This window comes from Martes martes (assembly GCF_963455335.1).
Source record: "Martes martes genome assembly, chromosome: 13".
Classification (NCBI taxonomy): Eukaryota; Metazoa; Chordata; class Mammalia; order Carnivora; family Mustelidae; genus Martes; species Martes martes.
The window spans coordinates 86,395,142-86,415,312 of record NC_137901.1 but is presented as its reverse complement, the minus strand read 5'-3'; the positions used below and the strand labels follow the sequence as shown (position 1 = coordinate 86,415,312).

The following is a 20,171-nucleotide window of genomic DNA, read 5'->3' as shown; positions in this document are numbered from 1 at the left end:
TAGCTGGTATCCAAGGATTTCTCACCCTGGGTCTGGTCAAAAAGAAAAAAGGAAAAAAAAAAAAAAAAAGGAAAAAGAGAAAGAAAAAGTCAATCAGCCCCACGCTAGCAGGCTGTGGTCAGGACATTGAATGGAGCTCTCGGGTGTGACCCGCCAATTCTGGGAACACTTTCAGAAAATGCGCCACTAACCGAAACGAGAAGCCCCTCGGTCCGGGCCGCTGGGGGCTTCCCCCACACCTCCCTCCCATCCCGGTCCTCAGTGGGATCTGAGGGCTGGACGGCGGGCGCGCCGGGCGGCTAGAGCGCCGCTCCCAGGCAGCGGCCGGTGCAGACAAAGAGGCGGCGGTGCCGGGATCGGGCCGCGGCCGGGGGTGGGCGCGGAGCTCGGGGCGCGGGGCTCAGGCGCCGGGCGGCCAGGCCGGGGGCGGGCGCGGAGGCCGAGCGCGCGGGGAGGAGCCGCCGCGGCGTCTTCTCCTGGCGGCGCGCGCCCGCCCGGCCCCGCGGCGGCGGCGGCGGCGGCGGCGGCGGCGGCGGCGGCGGCGCGTCACGCTCTCCCCCGCCCCGAGCCGACGAGCCGGGAGGCGGGAGGCGGGAGGCGGCGGCCGCGCGGCTGCTGCTGCTGCTGCTGCAGTGGGGCAGGTGGCGGCGACTGGCGGCGACCGAGGCGGCGGTGAGCGGGGCGCGGCGCGGGCCCTCTCCCCTTCCCTGGTGCCCTCCTCCCCTTCCCCTTGCTCCCGGCCGGGCCCGCTCCCGTCCGCCGGGCTCGGGGCCGGGGGTTGGGGGCCGAGCCCGGCGTCCGGGAGGGCCCCCTAGTGCCTCGAGTGGGGCGCTTCCGAGGGGACCCCGGGGGTCCCGAGCGGGTGGCCCTGGAGGCCGGGGGTCCCTGGGGTGCCCCACCGCGGAGCCGGAAAAGTGGCCGGCCCTGTCAGCGCCGAGCCCGGCCTTCCCTTCCTCCGTCCGCCTCAAGATGGAGCTTGGACTCCTTGCCCCTGCGCCGCCCCAGGCGCCGCTCCCTCCCGGGCTCCCCGCTCCCCTCCTCTCGGCCCTGGGGGGCTTGGGGGCGGCCGGCACCCAGCAGAGACCGAGCCCCGGCGGGACCTGTTGCCCCCGGGCGCTGCCGCTGGGTCTCGGGAGCGTTCCTCGGGCCCTGCCACCCGGTGCCCGCGAGCCGGAATGGAGGGCACCCTGGCCCTGGCCTCCGTGCGTGCGCCGGCCGGCGGGCTGGCCCCGCTGGCCTCCGGCCGGCCTGGCCGTGGCTTTTGTCCCTCTCCCCCAAGGTGGGACTGTGATTCTCGGAGAGGGTGGATGACAAGAGGTGACAAGGATTTCTGAAATAACACCACTGCCCCGTAACCCGAGCCTTCTCCCCTCGGCAGGGGATTGGCTCGGAGGACAGATGACACTTGTTTAGAGGTTATTTTAAAAGCAGAGCCTTCTGATTCCCCTAATTTGGAGGTCCCGTGGTTCAAAAATCTGATTTTGATTTGGGGATAAACCCTGAACTCGGCTGTTTCTCCACTTCGTGTGGCTTTCCCATCTGGCAGGAACCGAGCACCACCCCCTCCTCCCTTCACAGCCCCACCTCTTTGGTATGAAGAAATTCCACATCAAGTCTGTAATCTTCTACATACCTGTTTTTAGCAAAACTTGGTCACCAGTTACCGTATTTTAAAAGGAGGGTAGAGAAAATTGGATTTTTTTTTTTTTTTAAGCGACCTTGCCTTCTTCCTGTTTTAGGTTAGGACAGTGCCTGGCCAGTAAGAGCTCAGTAATGTGTGTTGCTGCTGTTGGGTTATGATTCTGGTTGGTGTTACTGTTTTATTATTATTACTATAACCTGTGGTATCCACAAATCAGGAGAACAAATGGGTTTGGCTTTGGGGTTTAATGATAACCTTTTACAAGGATCCTGTTATGTTACTCCTCAGCCTTGGGGCAGTTTTTTCCTCTGGAAATAATAACAATTAACCTTTAGTGAGGGCTTCCTTTGGTCAGGCTTTGGGCAAGTCTTTTATGTCTTATCTCATTAATCAGCTTCACCCAAGGAGGGTGCTGTCATTATCCCCGTTTTACACAGGAGGCATGGAAAGGTCAAGTACCTTGCCCAGGGTCATAGACCTAATAAGTGGTGGTGTCAGGATTTGAGCTCAGGTATTGACTCCAGGTGCTTAGTTGTGAGATTAGTATAGTGAATTCCTGGCAAGGAGCAAGGCTCGGCTTTATTATACCAAAGGAAGTAGACGATTGCTAAAACAAGGCTGGTGCTGGGGTTTTGACATTCACAGAAAGAGTACATCTTAGGCCTCCTCGTTCACAGGAGTAAGAATAAAATTGAAACTGGGTGGGATCTCTTGTACGTATTGTCTGAAGATAAAGATCGTGCCCTTCCCTACCTTTTCAAGAATGGCTAAGCCGATCTGGTTTCTCTTGTTTAGGAGTTTCAAATTTGGTGCCCTTCTTACTTGTATTAAATTTTTTAAAAAAGATTTTATTTATTCACCTGACAGAGAGAGAGAGGTCACAAGTAGGGAGAGAAGCAGGCAGAAGGAGGGGGAGGGCCCCCCGCTGAGCAGAGAGCCCGATGTGGGACTCCATCCCAGGACCCGGGGATCATGACCTGAGTGAAGGCAGAGGCTCAACCCAGTGAGCCACCCAGGCACCCTCAAATTTTTGTTTTTACCCAGTGTCTAACATTGAGTCTTTTGCATCGCATGTCACTCATACACATTAATACATGTGAACTTAATAATGTTTGACCCTTGCTTTTAAATTACTGTCTCTGTTGGGCTTCTAAGCCCAATCGATGATTAATAAGCAATGAATTGGTCCTCTTGTACTCCATACAAAGGTAGGCATCTTTGAATTTTTCACTTCAACACACCCGGTGTTCCTGATTATTATTTACAGATATATTTCTGGCCATATATGGCTGCACAACACACGCACGCACATTTAATATATGTGTATTTCATTCTGGGAATGTATATGATAAGGACCTTTCACTTTAAGATTTTTAAAAGTTAAAGAAAAAAAATTTTAAGCAATCTTTACATCAGTTGGGGCTCGAACTCATAACCCGGAGATGAAGAGTTGCATGCTCCAGCAGCCAAGCCAGCTAGGCGCCCCTTTTATTTCACTTTATAGCACCCTCTGCAGGTTTCTGCAGAATACTGTGTTTGGTAAAATTGCAAATATGAGGTCAGTATGTTTTAAGATTGGCTTTAGAGAGGTCAAACCTAAAGAAAAAAGCAAAGGGTAGGGTAGTAAATTTACATGGAGATGGCTTAATATTTTTTAAAAAGATTTTATTTATGTGTTTGACACAGAGAGAGAATACAAGCAGGGGGAAGAGCAGAGGGAGAGGGAGAAGCAGGCTCTCCACTGAGCAGGGAGCCCAGTGCGGGACTCAATCCCAGGACCCTGAGATCATGACCTGAGCTGAAGGCAGACGCTTAACCGACTGAGCCACCCAGGCATCCCGAGATGGCTTAATATTAACATTAAAAGGAAATTTTGTTCAGTATTAACCAAAGTGAGACTTTTTAACCCCATATAACTTTCTACTTTATCCCAATTATCAGCTTCTTAATTCTCTTTCTTGTACAAATGAGGTGTGAGGTCCAGTGTTTTTTCAGATGTTAAGAGTGGACAGTGTTGTTGGTCAGTCCCGACAAGCTGATAGTTCTTTACAGTGTTTTTGAAGTGTTGTGATATTCTCCCCAAAGGCAGCAGGTGGGGCTGTGGGGTACCTATCTGTGGTCTGTATTAAGTCTCATTTGGTATTCACGCAACAGATATTTATTGAGCATGGCTCTGTGCCAGGTGCTGTTCTGGGTGCTGATGGTATAGCAATGAATAAAACTGAGATCTTTGTTCTCCTAGAGCCCCCTTCAAGTAGGGGAGGAATACAATAACCATTTCAATTAAAAATATTGTATGTTGTACAGTGTTACATGGCATGAGAAAAAATAAGTCAGGGAAGGGGAAAAATGTAGTTTGGGGGACAAGAGTTAAAGTAATTGAAATTTTCGATAGGCTGGCAAGAGGGAGACCTTGAGGAGAATGTGACTTCAGTTAACAGCCAGAGGAAGTGAGGGAATGTAGATCCCTGAGGGAAGGGCACAGTAGGAAGACGGAACACCAAGTACAAAGGTCCTGAGGTGGGAGTTTGGGAGGGGACGGATGATTTAAGGCCATATAGTTTGTAGTCCTTAAAATATGTATCTATTAAAATATTTTAAAATAGTGAAAGATACAGATAACGTTATTGATTTTGTTGAAGAAGAAGTTAAACATGTGGGAGCATATGGGGCTCAAAGAATTTTACCAACTTGCCTAAAAGGCCACACGGCTAGTGAATACAGAGCTAGAAATTGAACCCTGCTTTCTGGTATTTCAAGCAGTGTGCAGAATATGTTGGCAATGGCACCTTAGTACCAAAAAAGGTACTTGATGTTCAGACTTGCTATGGAGTGTATGCTTTGCTATTTGTATGCAGGATCTTTGCTCAACCCTGGGAGGCCTTGTAACTGACATTTGCATATATAGCTTTTTCCTGGAATTGTGCTCCTGGCAGCAAAGCCTTCCTTTTTAGTCTTAAAAGTTTCATGGTTCAAAAATCTCTGTTTAATATAAACCTTCATGTAAGTCTCTTCAGTCTTAATTGGAAAGCATTGTCAGTATTGCCCTGGATGTGAATTTTTTAGATTACTGTTTAAGGAGGCTTTAAACTATTACAGCATCTTATATATTTTTAATATATGTAGTGTATGTTTCCCATGTAGATGGGGACTCAGAGAATCCATATGCTTTAAATCAGCATTTCAGTTTCAATGCTCTTTTAAGGGAAAACAGATTGACTGATGGTACTACACAAGAATTTCAAGAGCGACCTCTTTAGATTTCAGTCGGGAACAGAGAAGGTGCTTTTTTTTTTTTTTTTTTTAAGGTTGGCAGATAGTAATTAACCAACCTTGGATTTGGCTAGGAATTCTGGGTTAATATCCTGGTCCTGGCACCCAGTGCCAAGGAATCTTGGCCACCATTAGTGAAGAGATTTTTTTTTTTTTTTTTTTAATCTCCATCTGGCATTTCCAGGACAGATTCCACTAGCACTAACTCAATGGGTGGGTCTGGTTTTTAATTATCTTTCTTAAGTGGTTCAGCAACAAAATCTTAAAACTATTCTTTGTGAAATCTTTGAAAAGAGGAAGGAGTCCTATTACAGAATCCCTACTGGGAACTCTTTGGTATCTCTTTTTCTGGGGAAATGTATTCTCTTCTACCTCTTCTCAGGGATCCTAATGAGACTACAGACGTTTTCCTGCCCTAATGTTTTACATAAGCATAAGGTCTAATATACTTGTGACTCAAATCAAGTAGTTTGATATTTGTATTTGCCTTTGCTTACTTACGTCTAAATATAGCTTGGATTAGATCCCAGTTTAAACTCTGCCCGTTTTTCACACTTAAAATTGCCGAGTCCCTGATTTACTCTATCTTCTCTGAAGTTATAGGCCTGAAGATCCAGATGTTTGGGATGTACAAATCACCTGAAACTTGGGTTTGATGTATAAAGGGATGGCAACCATAATGAGATTTTTTCCTCAGATCCTACAGATCTTAGAGATCTTTTTTTCTCAGATCCTACAGATCTTAGTCATGTAGTGCATTGAAATATTTGGCATATTTTCTCCCCCTCTCTCCTTAGGAAAGATAAGAAATATTAGGGATATTTTCCTTAAAATCTTGTAAACAAATCTTTTGACCTCCTGTCTTATCTCTTTAACTGATTTACTCCTAAGAATGATATCTTACTGGAGACATTATGTTCTAATAACTTAAGGCAGGAAGGATCCTATTAGACTTTTCTTTTCTGGACTATGGAATATATAAGCTTTATAGGCATGGTAATTTTTTCTTTTTTATGGCCTAAGTGAAAGAAAACTATTATCATTAAGTTTCTTTCACACATGGGTGACTAGAAAAAACTGTATATCTTGAAACCATATTGCTGATTTCTGTTGTAAGGCATATATGGCTTATTTAGGTTGTTATACTGAGAATCTAGTTGTGGAGTCAAACTTAGATCTTACTTTATTTTTTTTGAAGATTTTATTTATTCATTTGACAGAGAGTACAAGCATGGGGAGCATCAGGGAGAGGGAGAAGCAGGCTTCCCAAGGAGCAAGGAGACTGATGTGGGACTCCATCCCAGAACCCTGGGACCATGACCTGAGCCAAAGGCAGACACTTAAGTGACTGAGCCACCCAGGTGCCCCTCAAATCTAGATTTTGTTTCATTTTTACTTTTGTTTTTTTTTTAAGATTTTATTTATTTATTTAACAGAGAGAGACACAGAGAGAGAGGGAACACAAGCAGGGGGAGTGGAAGAGGGAGAAGCAGGCTTCCCGCTCAGCAGGGAGCCCAATGTGGGCCTTGACCCTAGGACCCCGGGATCACAACCTGAGCTGAAGGCAGATGCTTAACCGACTGAGCCACCAGGCGCCCCGGTCCTTATGTTTTAATAATATATATTAGTTGTCTTGTAATATGTGGATTCAACACATAATGTACAAAACAAACACATACAGGGACACCTGGGTGGCTCAGTTGGTTGGGCGGCTGCCTTCGACTCAGGTCATGATCGCAGCGTCCTGGGATTGAGTCCGACATTGGGCTCCTTGCTTGGCGGAGAGCCTGCTTCTCCCTCTGCCTGCCATTATGTCTGCCTGTACTCTCTCGCTCTCCCTCTCTCTCTCTCTCTGACAAATAAATAAATAAAATCTTTTTTTTTTTAAAAGATTTTATTTATTTATTTGACAGAGAGAGAGATCACAAGTAGGCAGAGAGGCAGGCCGAGAGAGAGGGGGAAGCAGGCTCCCCACTGAGCAGAGAGCCCGATGCGGGACTCGATCCCAGGTCCCCGAGATCATGACCTGAGCTGAAGGCAGAGGCTTTAACCCACTGAGCCACCCAGGTGCCCAATAAATAAAATCTTAAAAAAAAAAAAAATTAAACAAACACAAAACACAGAAAAAAGCAAGTTATCCATAATCCCACTGCCCAGAGAAAATCATTTCAGTGTTTTAGAGTATGTCCTTCCATCTGAATTTATATTACTATTTTTAATTAATTAAAAGTGTAAAATTTTCCCTGGTAATACTCTTAGCAAACCAGCATGAGAAATCAGAACTACAGTTAAGAAGTTTGAGGTCCTGGATTTGCTTCAGCCTCAGCTTGAGCAAATTGCTTAACCCCTCTCTGGTTGTTGCTCTGTAAAGTGGGGGTGACACCTGTCCTGTCCACCCTGTGTGGTTGCTGTACTAATGGAAGGAATTCGGCTTTGTTGAACCAGTTGTTAGGTGGTAGCCGTATGGTGGAGGGAGTCCAGGCTTTCAGATGCCGAGTCGGCCAGGGAACATGAAGACAAAGGAAAGGCGAGTTCTGTATCACTGGTTCCCTGTGATTGTTTTGTGCGTGGTTAGGTTTCTAGAAAAGCTTTTCAGGTGAATATGACCAATAGAAAGTGTCCTGTGTGTTTGGGGAGAAACCTCCAGAAATGCCAGTTTATCAAACATCTCTTGTGTTCGGAAGACTCTCCTAGGTACAGGGAGCTCTGTGTCTCACGAGTGAGACAGCAGCAGTGAGTATCGGGGGACCTAAGGCGGGACCCTGGACGGTCATCACTTATTAGGGTTGGCTGTGTGTGTATCTGGGAGTCAGTCCAGGAAGATTCCCACGTAGGAATCAGCACTTGTGTTTGCTGTTGATGGAAATCTGGGGTTTTGAGGCAGGGACGGTTTAGGTAAGACATCCGAGACCAGACTGAGCAAAGATAATGAGGCATAAAAGTAGCGTGTTGAGGCAGTAGCAGATCGTCTGCTGCTCTGTATTTGAGGGCAAGTAACAGGAAGTAAAACTAAAGTGTGCTTTACATCAAGGAGCAGCTTCCCTGCCCTGATGAGGAGTTCATCCTGTTGTCTCCAGCAGTAATCACTGAGTTTTCTGCAAGTCCCTTTTCTGTTGTTTGGTCAAAAATAGCGGCTCGTAGGTGGTAAACAGGAAAAACTGCTGGGTAAACGGTCTTGTTCCCACAAAGCTGGGCCACTGTCACCACCATCAGTTTTTGTATCTTTTCTTCATACCAGGAAGAAACCCTGTATTCCCAGCCCTGCAGTCTTTCTCTACAGACTTGCCCGTTCTAGGCATTTCACATAAATGGAATCATACAGTATGACTGACTGACTTCACTTAGCAAGACGTTTTCAGAGTTCATCCATGTTGGAGCATGTGTCAGTTCTCCATCCTTTTTAGGGCTAAATCATTTTCCATTGCTTGGATATACCACCTTCTTGTTGTTCATCAGCTGATGGACATTTGGGTTGTTTCACTTTTTGCCTATTAGGAATAACGCTATTTTGAGCATTTGTGTTTGTGAGTGGACTTACGTTATCATTCATCTTGGGTGTAGAGCTGGTTTTGCTGGTTCGGAGCGGAATTGCTGGTTCATGTGGGTGCTCTACCTTTTGAGGAACCACACAGCTGTTTTCAGCAGCGAGTGAGGTTCCATTTTTCCCGCATCCTTGCCAACTCATTCTGGCTTATTTTATTTTATTTTGTTGCAGTCGTCCTAGTGAGGGTGAAGTGCCGTATGACATCTCACTGTAATTTTGATTTGCATTTTCCTCATGGCTAGTGATGTTGAACTCCTTTTCATGTGCTCATTGGGCATTTATATAGACTATACCAATTATCTTTTATTTCGACCTCCCAAATATTAAGTGTAAAAACAGCGTGCAGAACACTAGTATGTTAGTGTTTAGCATAACAGTATACAAAGAATACCGACTGTCTTTTCCACTTATTTTTATTGTGGTAAAATACATGTAAAATTTACCATTGTAACAACTTTAAAGTTTACAGTTAGTGACGTTACCTTCCTGTCGCCACCATCCGTTTCCAGAACTTTCTTCATCTTGCAAAAGTGAAACTCTGTATCCATTAAACACTAGATGTCCATTCCCCCTCTCCCTGCCTCTGGCAACCACCATTCTGCCTTCCGTCTCTGTGACTTTGATTACCTCATATAAGTGGAATCACACAGTACTTGTCTTTTTGTAAGTGACTTACTTCACTCCGCATGATGCCCTCAGGGTTCATCCATGTTGTAGCGCGGGTCAGAGTTTGTTTCCGTTTGAAGGCCGAATCCTATTCCATGGTATGTGTAGATCATGTTCTTCTGCCTGTCCGCTGATCTGTCCATGGGTACTCGGGGTGCTGGTGTGTTTTAGATACTATGAGTAATGCTGTGAACGTGGGCATACAAATACCACTCTGAGACCCTACTTTTGGTTCTTTTGGATCTGTACCCAGCAGTGGAATTGTCGGGTCATATGAATTCTTTTTACCTTTTTGAGACACCGCCATTCTGTTTCCACAGCGCCTGCACCATCGTGCGTTCCCAGCAGCAGTGAGAAGGGCTCCAGCTTCTCCATGTCCTCGCCAGCCCTTTAATTTCCCGATTTTTGGGAATGGGTGTGAGGTGGTATCTCTCTGTGATTCTGATTTGCATTTCTCTAAAGATTTGTGACATTGAACATCTATTCATGTGCCTGTTGGCCATTTGTGTATCTTTGAAGGAATTGTGTATTCTAGTCCTTTGGCCAGTTTTAAGTTGAGTTTTTGTTGTTGTTGAGTTCACCAGTTATCTTTTATCTCATATATCTGTCAGGCATTTATTGAGTACCTATTGTAGGGAACTAGCCCAGATGTTGGAGATACAGAATTGAGTAAAACAGGCACACCTCTGCCCTTGCGGAAGGCAGGGCTTGTATGGAAGTCAGTCCTTTGCCTGGCAGCAGATCCTGGCTCTGTTACTTTATGAGGACCTCCTGCTGACTACTTAACCTTTTGGAGCTCAGTGTTCTCATCTGTAAATTGGGGATTATAGCTACTTCATGTAGTTGCAGATTAAATGAATTAATGTGTGGAAAACTCAGTAAATGTTAGAATTCTTCTTTTCCTTTCATGTGGTCCCTGGTGTCTTCCTGGCTGCCTGTTGGTAAGGAAGTTAGGTGTCAGCTCAGTTTTCTTCTTTCATTTAAGTAAGAATGGGGGAAAACCCACTTCTACCCATATGGGAAATTAAAACCTGTCTTCCTGGCCATGTTTTTGAGTTAGTTTGAGTAGGAGTGCTTGCCATTATTAAAGGGCACGTTTTTAATGAACAGTTGTCACTGAAGAAGTTGTAATTTATGAGGAGTTAAATATTCAGCATGAAGAGGCATCTCTTGCTCCTCATGTCAGAACTCGTGCCTTGCCAAATTTCAGGCCCTTTGTATGTTTGTCAGTTTTATTTCCCAGAGTTTAATTAAAGTGGAATTTTTTCTTTTCTTTTCTTTTCTTTTTATGGTTTTAACTAATGTCTACACCCAACGTGCAACTTGAACCCACAATCTGGAGATCAAGAGTCACGTGCCCCTATGGACTGAGACAGCCAGCCACCCCAAAGGTGGTCTGATAGGACCTGCTGTGTGTCTGATAGGACCTGCTGTGTGTCTGTATGGAAGATTACCTAAGCAGGGAAAAATAACCAACTATGAAGCTGGGTATTAAGTTCCAAATGGAACTATTTCCTAGTCTCTGTTTATAGTATCTAGGGTGCTTATACAGAAAAGCATCTTAGGGACTTGTACGGAAAATGAGTAGAGTGGTATCTTCTCTTGAAATAGGCAGGTGTCCTTCAGTACTGTGAAAACAGAAATGTGATTTCTGCCCCCCATTGGATCTGAAAATCTATATAGCAAATATTAAATTTGCTTATTTGCAGAGTAAAAACAAGAGGGATTTTATAAAGAGGAAAAAAGAAACAAGTAAGTAATTGTTTTGTGAGTTATCTTTGTGCCTGTTTCTTGCTGAGAACAAACAGCTGGTGTGTGTTTGCTTTTAGTATGGGTAGGGTCTGACTGTTTAAGGGGAAGAGACAGTATGCTTTTATTCTTTTTTGAAGATTGGAAAGGGACACCAACTTTAACCTGCCTGGGGATTGACTCCTCTCCCTGCTGTATACAACAGCTTAGAAACTTCTATTCATCAGCGCTCTTTAGGGTCAGGAGTTTTTACTCTGGAGATTGAGGTTTTATGTCCTAGACGCTTAAGTAACTGGGACCTTAACAAGTGATTTCACTTTTTAGAGTCCATTTCCTCACTGGTAAAATGAGGAAGTTGAACTAGATTGCTAAGGTCTCTTCTGAGTCTGAAATTTTATGATGCTATATTAAGCACATTTGTGCCTTTTGACACGTTAGTATAATTGACTGCTGTCGACCTATTAAGTAAGTTCTTCTGGGAGACACTAACCAGGCCTAGTAATTTCTGTCCTTTTTAAGATCTTTCTCTAAGCCGGTGGTATTAGAGTTATAGAGTCACAGGAATTTTGTAGAAATTTGTGTAAATGAGCAAAATAGCTCAAATTGTTCAGCTTTCCATATTCCCTTTTTAAAAATTTTTTTTTGCAGATGGAGGAACTTGGGGAGGCTGCATATTTTCTGTTTAAGTAACAGGAACATAAAATCTCCACTCAAACTTAGCTGTACAAAGACATTCATAATTGCAGGCGGTTGCATCATGACATAGAGTTTCATCTTCTAGAAAGATTACCTAATGCTCCAGATCTCTTTGGCTTGGTTGGATTTCGGTCCCCCTCCTTCTCCTTTTTAAAACTGTTACAGGCTTTGAAATTCTGAGTACAATTTGTATTCTGTACTATGTCATATACTGAGTCTTAAAAACATGATTTTCAAGCACAGAATAATTTTTGAATTGGTCATGTCTGTCTGTTGATACCCTATTCTGACTTCATTCAACATACATCCTGTACTGAGTCTTCAGTCACTTAAAATTCTACTTCTGACTTTGATAGAGAGATAGAAAATTTTCTGTTTACCTTCAGTAACTTATTATATGATACTCTCAAACCAGCACTTAAGGTTGGTAGACTGATTTTATGAATTGCTTTGTAAGGCCCCTACCTTAGAAATTGGAAGTACAGCAATTCAAATGTGGCACCATTTGAATTAAGGAGTCAGTTAATCTCCTGATCCTTCCTGGCTTGTGTCCTTTAGTGTCTAAATGTGCTTTTCACATTGATTATTTTTTTTTAAGATTTTTAATTTATTTATTAGAGAGAGAGCAAGCAAGCATGAGCAGGAGGAAGGGCAGAGGGAGATGCAACTCTCACTGAGCAAGGCCTTTTAAGGGGCTTGTTCCTAGGACCGTGGGATCCCGACCCGCGCTGAAGGTAGACACTTAAGTGACTGAGCCACCCAGGTGCCCCTCACATTGATCCTTTTAAGCAAACAGTGACTACACTATTTACTTATCTTTTATCTTTTATGCTCTATCCTTGCTAGACGTGTGCACTTTGTTTTTAATTTTTGTGTTAACTTTAAAGCTGCTTGACTCTGGTTTGTTTAAAAAGTTACATCATGTATTGTGTATTTTGCTTGTTCTCAGTCTTAGGCTTATGGTACTATATATTAAACATTTTTTTAAAAGATTTTATTTATTTGAGAGAGAGAGGGAGAGACAGAGCACAAGCAGGAGAAGGGGAAGTGGAAGAGGGAGAAGCAGACTCCCAGTTGAGCAGGGAGCCTGATGTGGGGCTCAATCCCAGGACCCTGGGATCATGACCTGTGCTGTAGGCAGATACTTAACTGACTGAGCCACCCAGGCGTCACTATATTAAACATTTTTTATACTGTATCTCAGTATTTCATGATACTCTGTTAAGAACACCACTATTTTCAGATGCTCTGGCCTCCTGAACAAATTTGAGACATTGTCCACCCTTTTAGGTTTATGCCTTGGAAAGACAGAGTCAGCCCTCAGGAAGATGGATTCTCTTTCTCTTCTTTCCACTCTGGAAAATTGTTCTCTTCTCCTGTACATTTGTTTCTGACAGGGCTGCATGGCCTTTTCCCCTGGCTGATCTTTTCAGTATTCTTGAGTCTTTTAATCCTCTACTGGAGATGGTGGGATAAAGAAACAGAGGAGGGGCAGTTTGGAATTTCCTCGTCGTCACAGGAACCAGCCTTCCTAGACTTACCGCTCAGGTTTAAGACTTTATCCTGTTACCTAGTTGCTGCTGAAACCAAATGGCCCCGGACTCCTCGCTCTTCTGTCTGGTTTACCTCTACTTGTTATGGCCCTGATTCGAAGCAATGGATATGTGGCCTATGCCCTGAGCTGTGTTTGGTGACCTCTCCTACGTTTTCCTTCTGCTCAAGGGCTAGCTTCTGGGAGGTCAGCTGGCCATAGGCAGCTTCATGTCACTCATCATCAGTTCATACCAACTGACCCTCATGTGCTTGACAGATACTCCACTGTGGAGGAGATGCTCTCCATCCCCCAACCAATATTCTGTGTCTTCATTCAGAAGACAAGTTTCTCAAAAGTTAAAATGTGGGACAGTGCCTTTTCTTCCCTGGGTCTTAAATTTTAAATTATAGCCACTAGACTTCAAAGTCAAAGACAATTTACTAAAGTTTGGGGGACAAAAATATTGGATTAGTAAGAAATGAATAACCGACTGCAGTTAACCCTTAGCGTCTCTAATGTCCTGCAGTTTTTCCCTCCCGTCCCCAAGCTTGTCTTTTCACATGTTCTGATCTCTGCAATCCTCAACCCTGCCTTGGTTTCTTACAATCAGGAAGGCAGCAAAAGCTAAGCACGATGCTGCTTCAGTAGAATAATGCTCTCATTCCCCTCTTTGTACTTGAGATGCTGCCTCTGCTATATTGGCCTTAAATCTGCCAGTCACTAACTCTCCGGTTCCTCTTGTGATTCTTGAGACACACTTATTAAATTTTCATCCGTAACTCAATCTCTGTACTTTGCTTTGAGTTTTACTGGCCAGCGCTTTGTGCTATAAGCAGGTCATCTTGGTACATTATATATCCCCTGTCAAACAGATACTTATTTTTTTATTTTAATTTTTGTTTTTTAGAGAGAATATGCATGCACACACACACTCAAGCTGGGAGAGGGGCAGAGGAAGAGGGGGACAGAGAATCTTAAGCAGGCTCCATGCTGAATGGAGCCCCAAGACCCTGAGATCATGACCCAAGCCAAAATCAAGACTTGTATGCCCAACTGAGCTACCCAGGCATCCCTCAAATAGATATTTTAAAAAAATTTTTTTAAAGATTTGATTTATGTATTTATTAGAGAGAGAGGGAACGCAAGCAGGGAGAGTAGCAAGGAGAGGGAGAAGCAGACTCCCTGCTGAGCGGGGTGGTGGTGGGGGGGCACTCCATCCCAGGACCTGGAGATTAAGACCTGAGCCAAAGGCAGATGCTTAACCGACTGAGCCACCTAGGCGCCCCAATCAAACAGATATTTTAAAGATCCTCTTACTATAAATGCTTTGCCCCCTTTTTTTTATCGTAACAATTAAATTATTCAGTTTTATATTCAGGATTTTACAGGATTTTTCCTTTTCCTCACATGTGTGTTTTAATGAAGTTGGAAAGATGAATGTTGTACACCCAGGGGGATTTAGGGCAACTGGCAACTTATTACTGATGCCAGGAGGAAGGCCACTTCATTTACATTCTACCTTAAGCATGTGTTCTAGACCTATACTGTCCAGTACAGTAGCCACATATGTTGAGCACTTGAAATGTGGTAAGTCCTAGTTGAAATGTGCTGTGAATATAAAATACCCAATGGGTTTCAAAGACCTAGTAGGAAAAAAGAATGTGATACAGCCTATTAAATTTTTTAAAAAAGATTTTATTTATTTATTTGTTTCAGAGAGAGAGAGAAAGAGAGAGCAAGAGCACAAGCAGGGGGGAAGGGCAGAGGGAGAAGGGAGAAGCAGGCTCCCCACTGAACAGGGAGTCTGATGTGGAACTTGATCCCAGGACCCTGGGATCATGATCCCAGCCCAAGGCAGATGCCCAACTAAGTGAGCCACCCAGGTGCCCCAGTCTGTTAATAATTAATATTGATTACATTTTGAAGTAATATTTTGGGTATATTCAGTTCAATAAAATGTTATTGCCACTGTTTTTAAAAAGTTTTCTAAACATAGTTACTAGATAATTCCGAAATTTTGGATTTGTTTCACAACATATTTTCATCAGACAGTGCTGTTCTAGAAAGTATGCTGGTGTCAACAGAGATAATGATCTAACCTGAGACAGTTCTTACATACCATTCACTAGAGGTAGTAATTGAATAGTTTACCCATAGCATCACTGACCTACTTTTAAAAAGAACCTCCCAGGTGGGAAACTGTATTGCTGTCATCTTCATCAACGGCTTGGAGATAGTAAGATAGAGTTACTTGGTGCTTTAGTTTGAAAATTGCAGTAGTGCATCATTTTATGGGTTCTTGGTTTGATGTTGAGTCAGTTTAGAACTTTTTTGAACTCTTACTGTGTACCAAATACTTTCTTAGGTCCTTTGGATGCAAAGACAGATCTCACCCCTGACCATGAGGAACTTAGTCATCGCGTGCTGTGCAAACAAGACAGGAGTGTGATTCCTTGTTCAGTAATAGAAGACTGCACAGTGGCTAGTGGAGGGCCCAGAAGGATGAGCTAGGCAGGGACAGTCGCCAGGAAGGACCCGGCGAGGAGGGGATGCTCTGCCTGTGTTCTTTCAGAGAATGTCCGGGGTAGACTGTGCAGTGTGCAGCAGTAAGGGCTTTGCTGTATGAACAGCCCATCCTCGGGAGGTGACCGCTTTTCCCTTCCCAAGAATGTAAGCTCAGCTCAGCCAGGAAAGATGTGTTAAATTGGCCCCAGGCAGGCCTGTCAGCTTATTGCTTGGCTTTTGGTGGTCTTGGGTGAAGTTGGAATACTTGACCTTCTTTGTTTTACTCAAAAGTGAAAGAAAATACATAAATGCTCTTCAGTTTTGTCTTCTCCAGGCCTTTCTGTACATAGATACGAATGTGAATGAAACCGAAAGAGAGAATAAAATCGAATGACTTGCCTTTCTTTAGTGGCAACATGAGTCAGTTTGGAAAGCTACCAGAGTGTTGTGTAAGTGTTTTCAGTGGCTGAAGCAGACCGGCTCGGGTTACACTGCATCTCCCCTGTTGGGGGTGGGGGACAGCAAGTGACATAGCATACAACAGACACTTACATAACCATGACTCCAGGGGACAGAATTAAGCTGTGAATGAACCTCCCAGACTCCAGAATATGATACTAGAACACAGCCTTTGAATTTTTCTCTAAAGCTGGACTTGAAAATGAGCTTCAGAAACACCTCACTCCAAGTAGACTGTCCATTACCCTTGGAATTTCTTTACCTTCCCTTCTGTTATTAAGTTCGTGAACTCTGATCCTTTTAGAATTAGAAGGGAGCTCAGAAGTCTCAGAGTGCGGCTGTCTGTAGGTAAGTCTTCTAACCTGTCTGGGGCCGGATTTTTTCGCCGTCCCCCGCAGGGCACAGTTGAGACCTGGGTCTCCAGATGTCCCTCTACCACAGCATGTGGCCGTCTTCCCCAGGCTCAGTGCCAAACGCCCTCTCCTGGCAGATGAACTTCATTGCAGTCTCAGCTTCTTCAATTCTCCTTTGCCTCCCAACAGAATTTCCGGAGTTAGTAAATAATGGAGGATTTTTGTTTTGCTCATAGGACACAGTGGACCATGAGGGCACTAGGCGAGCTCTGGGGATGTGATTTGTCTGGGAAGCTGCCATGCTGTGCTGGAGGGTGCCAGGAGATGCTGAGCTTGCTGGGAGCTGATCTTATCAGACAGGTCTCTCTCCACACATGGCAGAGTGCTCTTACTGTGGCAAAGTTAGAGCCACAGTGGCTTTTCTTCCACTCTGGACCCTTGCCGTCTCGCTTAGGGAGTTTGGATTTGAAATCCAAAACAGTCAAACCACGAAAGTATGGAGTTGGAAATGGATCTGACTTAGTAACCTCTAGTTATAACTCAGGATACCAAGGTCTGGGAAGGAGTTAAAGGCTAATTAAAGGTCATCCAGCCGGGACAGAATCCAGGTGTTCATTTCTTAGTCTAGAAATGGTAGTTTTTTTGGTACTTTTTTCTAAAGCCATAACTTTTTTTTTTTTTTTTTAAGATTTAATTTATTTGACACACAGAGAGAGATCACAGCTAGGCAGAGCAGCAGGCAGAGAGAGAGGGGGAAGCAGGCTCCCGCTCAGCAGAGAGCCCAATGCGGGGCTCGATCCCAGGACCCTGAGATCATGACCTGAGCCAAAGGCAGAGGCTTAACCCACTGAGCCACCCATGCGCCCCCTAAAGCCATAACTTTAAATAACAGTAAATGAAAATAACAAAACAAAAATGAGTAAACAAAACCTTAAAAAAAATCAGAGAGGAGTTATGAAGAATATTATTCTTTTTGTTTGAATGATTTATATCGTGTTTATTTGGAAACTGCTTGTTTTGAGGAATCTCTTGTTTCTGTAAACTGCTTAAGCTTCTTTTAGGTTATGAGGGAGGAGATGAGGTTTAGATTTTACTAAAATACTTCCTATAATAAAAACTTTACATTATGGCGAATTTCAGATGTGCACAGAAGTAGAGAAAATAGCGTCATCATCTAGCTGAGCAGTTGTCAACTCATCGGTCTTAGCTCATGTAAGTTTTAGTGTGCTGTAATCAGACTTGTATGTTTTTTACACCTGCTTTGCCCTTGACAGTAAAATGCCTTTTTGCCCTTTAAAAAAAAAAGATTTATTTATTTGAGAGTGAGTATGTGTGTGCTTATAGGGGGTAGAGGGAGGGAGAAACCCAAGCTGATTCCATGGTGAGCAGGGAGCCTACATGGGGCATGATCTCACCACCCTGATATCACGACCGTGAGATTAGGACCTAAGCTGAAACCAAGAGTTGAACATTGAACTGACTGAACTACCTAGGAAAATATAGTACTTTTAAGAAAATATAGTACATTTATTTATTATTCATGTAATTGTGTTTTTTGTGGTATGAAGTATTTTCATCTCAACTGCTTAAGAATTTCTTCAGTTGGGCACCTGGTGGCTCAGTCGTTAAGCATCTGCCTTCGGCTCAGGTCATGATCCCAGGGTCCTGGGATCAAGGCCCACCCTGGGCTCCCTGCTCAGGGGGAAGCCTGCTTCTCCCTCTCCCAGTCCCCCTGCTTGTGTTCCCTATCTCCCTCCCTCTCTCTCTCAAATTAAATAATCTTAAAAAAAAAAAAAAAAGAATCGTTTCTTCAATTGACTTACTAGAGAAGATGGTAAAGCTCCAAGCGAAGTTTTCCTTTTTTTTTTTTTTTAAAGATTTTATTTATTTATTTATTTTTAAAGTAATCTCTAGGGGTGCCTGGGTGGCTCACTGGTTTAAGCCGCTGCCTTCCACTCAGGTCATGATCTCCGGGTCCTGGGATCAAGTTCCCAGTGGGCTCTCTGCTCAGCAGGGAGCCTGCTTCCCCCCTTCTCTCTGCCTGCCTTTAAAAAAAAAAAAAATCTCTATCCCCATCATCGGGCTTGAACTCACTACCCAGAGATCAAGAGTTGCGTGCTCTATCGACTGAGCCCGCCAGGCGCCCTTAAGTCAAGTTTTTTTATCTTTGTCACCGTATTAGGTAAGAAGAGCTAGCTGCTCTAACAGACCCCACCGATTTGGTGGCTTAAACAGGTATAAGTTTATTTTCAGTTATGGAAAAGTCCAGGGTGGGTTTTCTGATGGGGGACAGGAAAGAAGGGATTCAGGGAACCTGGCTTCTTCCTAGTTGTGACATCACCGTCCTCAAGCCATGCTTCTGCGGTTGCCCAGTTGGTCTCCAGCCCACCAGCGGGAGGGCTGGGATATGGGACCACACAGGGAAGATCTTAGGGGCTGGGCTTGGGCGCGGCCCACCTCCCCGCCCCCCCCTCCCGCTAGTAGGGGGGACACCCCGCCCCACACCCCGGGCAGGCACCTCACATCCCATTGGCTATGACTCAGTCACGTGACCACGCTGAGCGGCAAAGGGCCCTGGGAAATGTGGTCTGGGACTCCAGAAAGACCAAGAAATCAGCTTGGTGTGCATATCCACTTGTCACGCTGTCCGTGTGTGCTGTATTTATGTTCCTGTGTGGAAAGCAGCACAGTAGAGTGTTTTCTTTGTGGTTGAAGCCATTTTACTATGTCTTAAAAATCTTTTTTCTTCCTGCTTAAGAAATGCTATCAGTTCATTAAATAAAACTTAACAAACTCAAGAAAACACAAAGATCTAAAAACCACCACTAATCCCATCACCTGGAGATAATTATTAGTAATCCTTTGTAACATTTCCTTTCAAGTCAAGCGTTTTTAACCGCTTAGAAATAACAGTAAATTTTCTTAATTCTTATTTTGTGCCTGGCCCATGAACTCCAAAACTTCTAAGAGGGGGAAGCTACAACAGTTACCAGTAGTCTGGAAATTTTGCCCTTTCTTAGCAAAAATACACGATTGCAGAGCTGTGATGAGGCTTTATGCTTTTGGCATTTTCTTTTTTTTTTTTTTATTTATTAAAGATTCTATTTATTTGACAGGCAGAGATCACAAGTAGGCAGAGAGGCAGGCAGGCGGGGTGGTGGTGGGGGAAACAGGCCCCCCCGCTGAACAGAGAGCCTGATGTGGGGCTCGATCCTAGGACCCTGGGATCATGACCTGAGCGGAAGGCAGAGGCTTTAACTCACTGAGCCACCCAGGCACCCCTGGGCATTTTCCAAAATTAACTTGAAGGTTACCCATCTTAATCCTCACTCCTTTTAGTAAATAGAGTAAATATTGGAGCTGGCAAAGTTAGATTGTCAAGGCAGAGGTAACATTTTAGGTTCATGATTCACTTCCTACTCAGTTTTCAGAATTCTTAAATACTGTTTAATTTTCAGGAGAGAATACTAAGAAAAGGTGTTTGAAACTGAGCCAGAATTAAAACTTGCCAGCTTGAAATACATAAAAATATGTTTCTGGTGGTGAGGTGAGAACTTAGGGTGGATGTGCTTTTCTCTGCTTACCTGCATTGCTTGTTCTGGTTGGCAGTCCAGAAAGATGCTGCTCGTCTCAGATGGGAGAACCCTTTGGGATAAGGTGCATTTCTTGAGTCATCAGCTCCAGTTTCAGGGATATAGAACCATCTGGGTTTGTTGTTGTTGTTGTTGTTGTTTTTAAGTAAGCTCCATG

The 20,171-nt window shown here is 44.2% G+C and overlaps 1 protein-coding gene across 3 annotated transcripts in view; it reads left to right on the top strand.

Annotated features, from left to right (window-relative positions):
* The first annotated feature begins 507 nt into the window (after window positions 1-507).
* The window catches only part of CLIP1 (CAP-Gly domain containing linker protein 1), a 118,580-nt gene continuing 98,916 nt past the window's right edge, over window positions 508-20,171 (top strand). For 2 of the 3 annotated variants that reach the window (XM_080821557.1, XM_080821559.1), the window contains exon 1: window positions 508-672. The gene's annotated coding sequence lies outside the window, so the exon portion shown is untranslated. The remainder of the gene's footprint in view (window positions 673-20,171) is intronic. The other variant, XM_080821558.1, reaches the window with a different exon arrangement.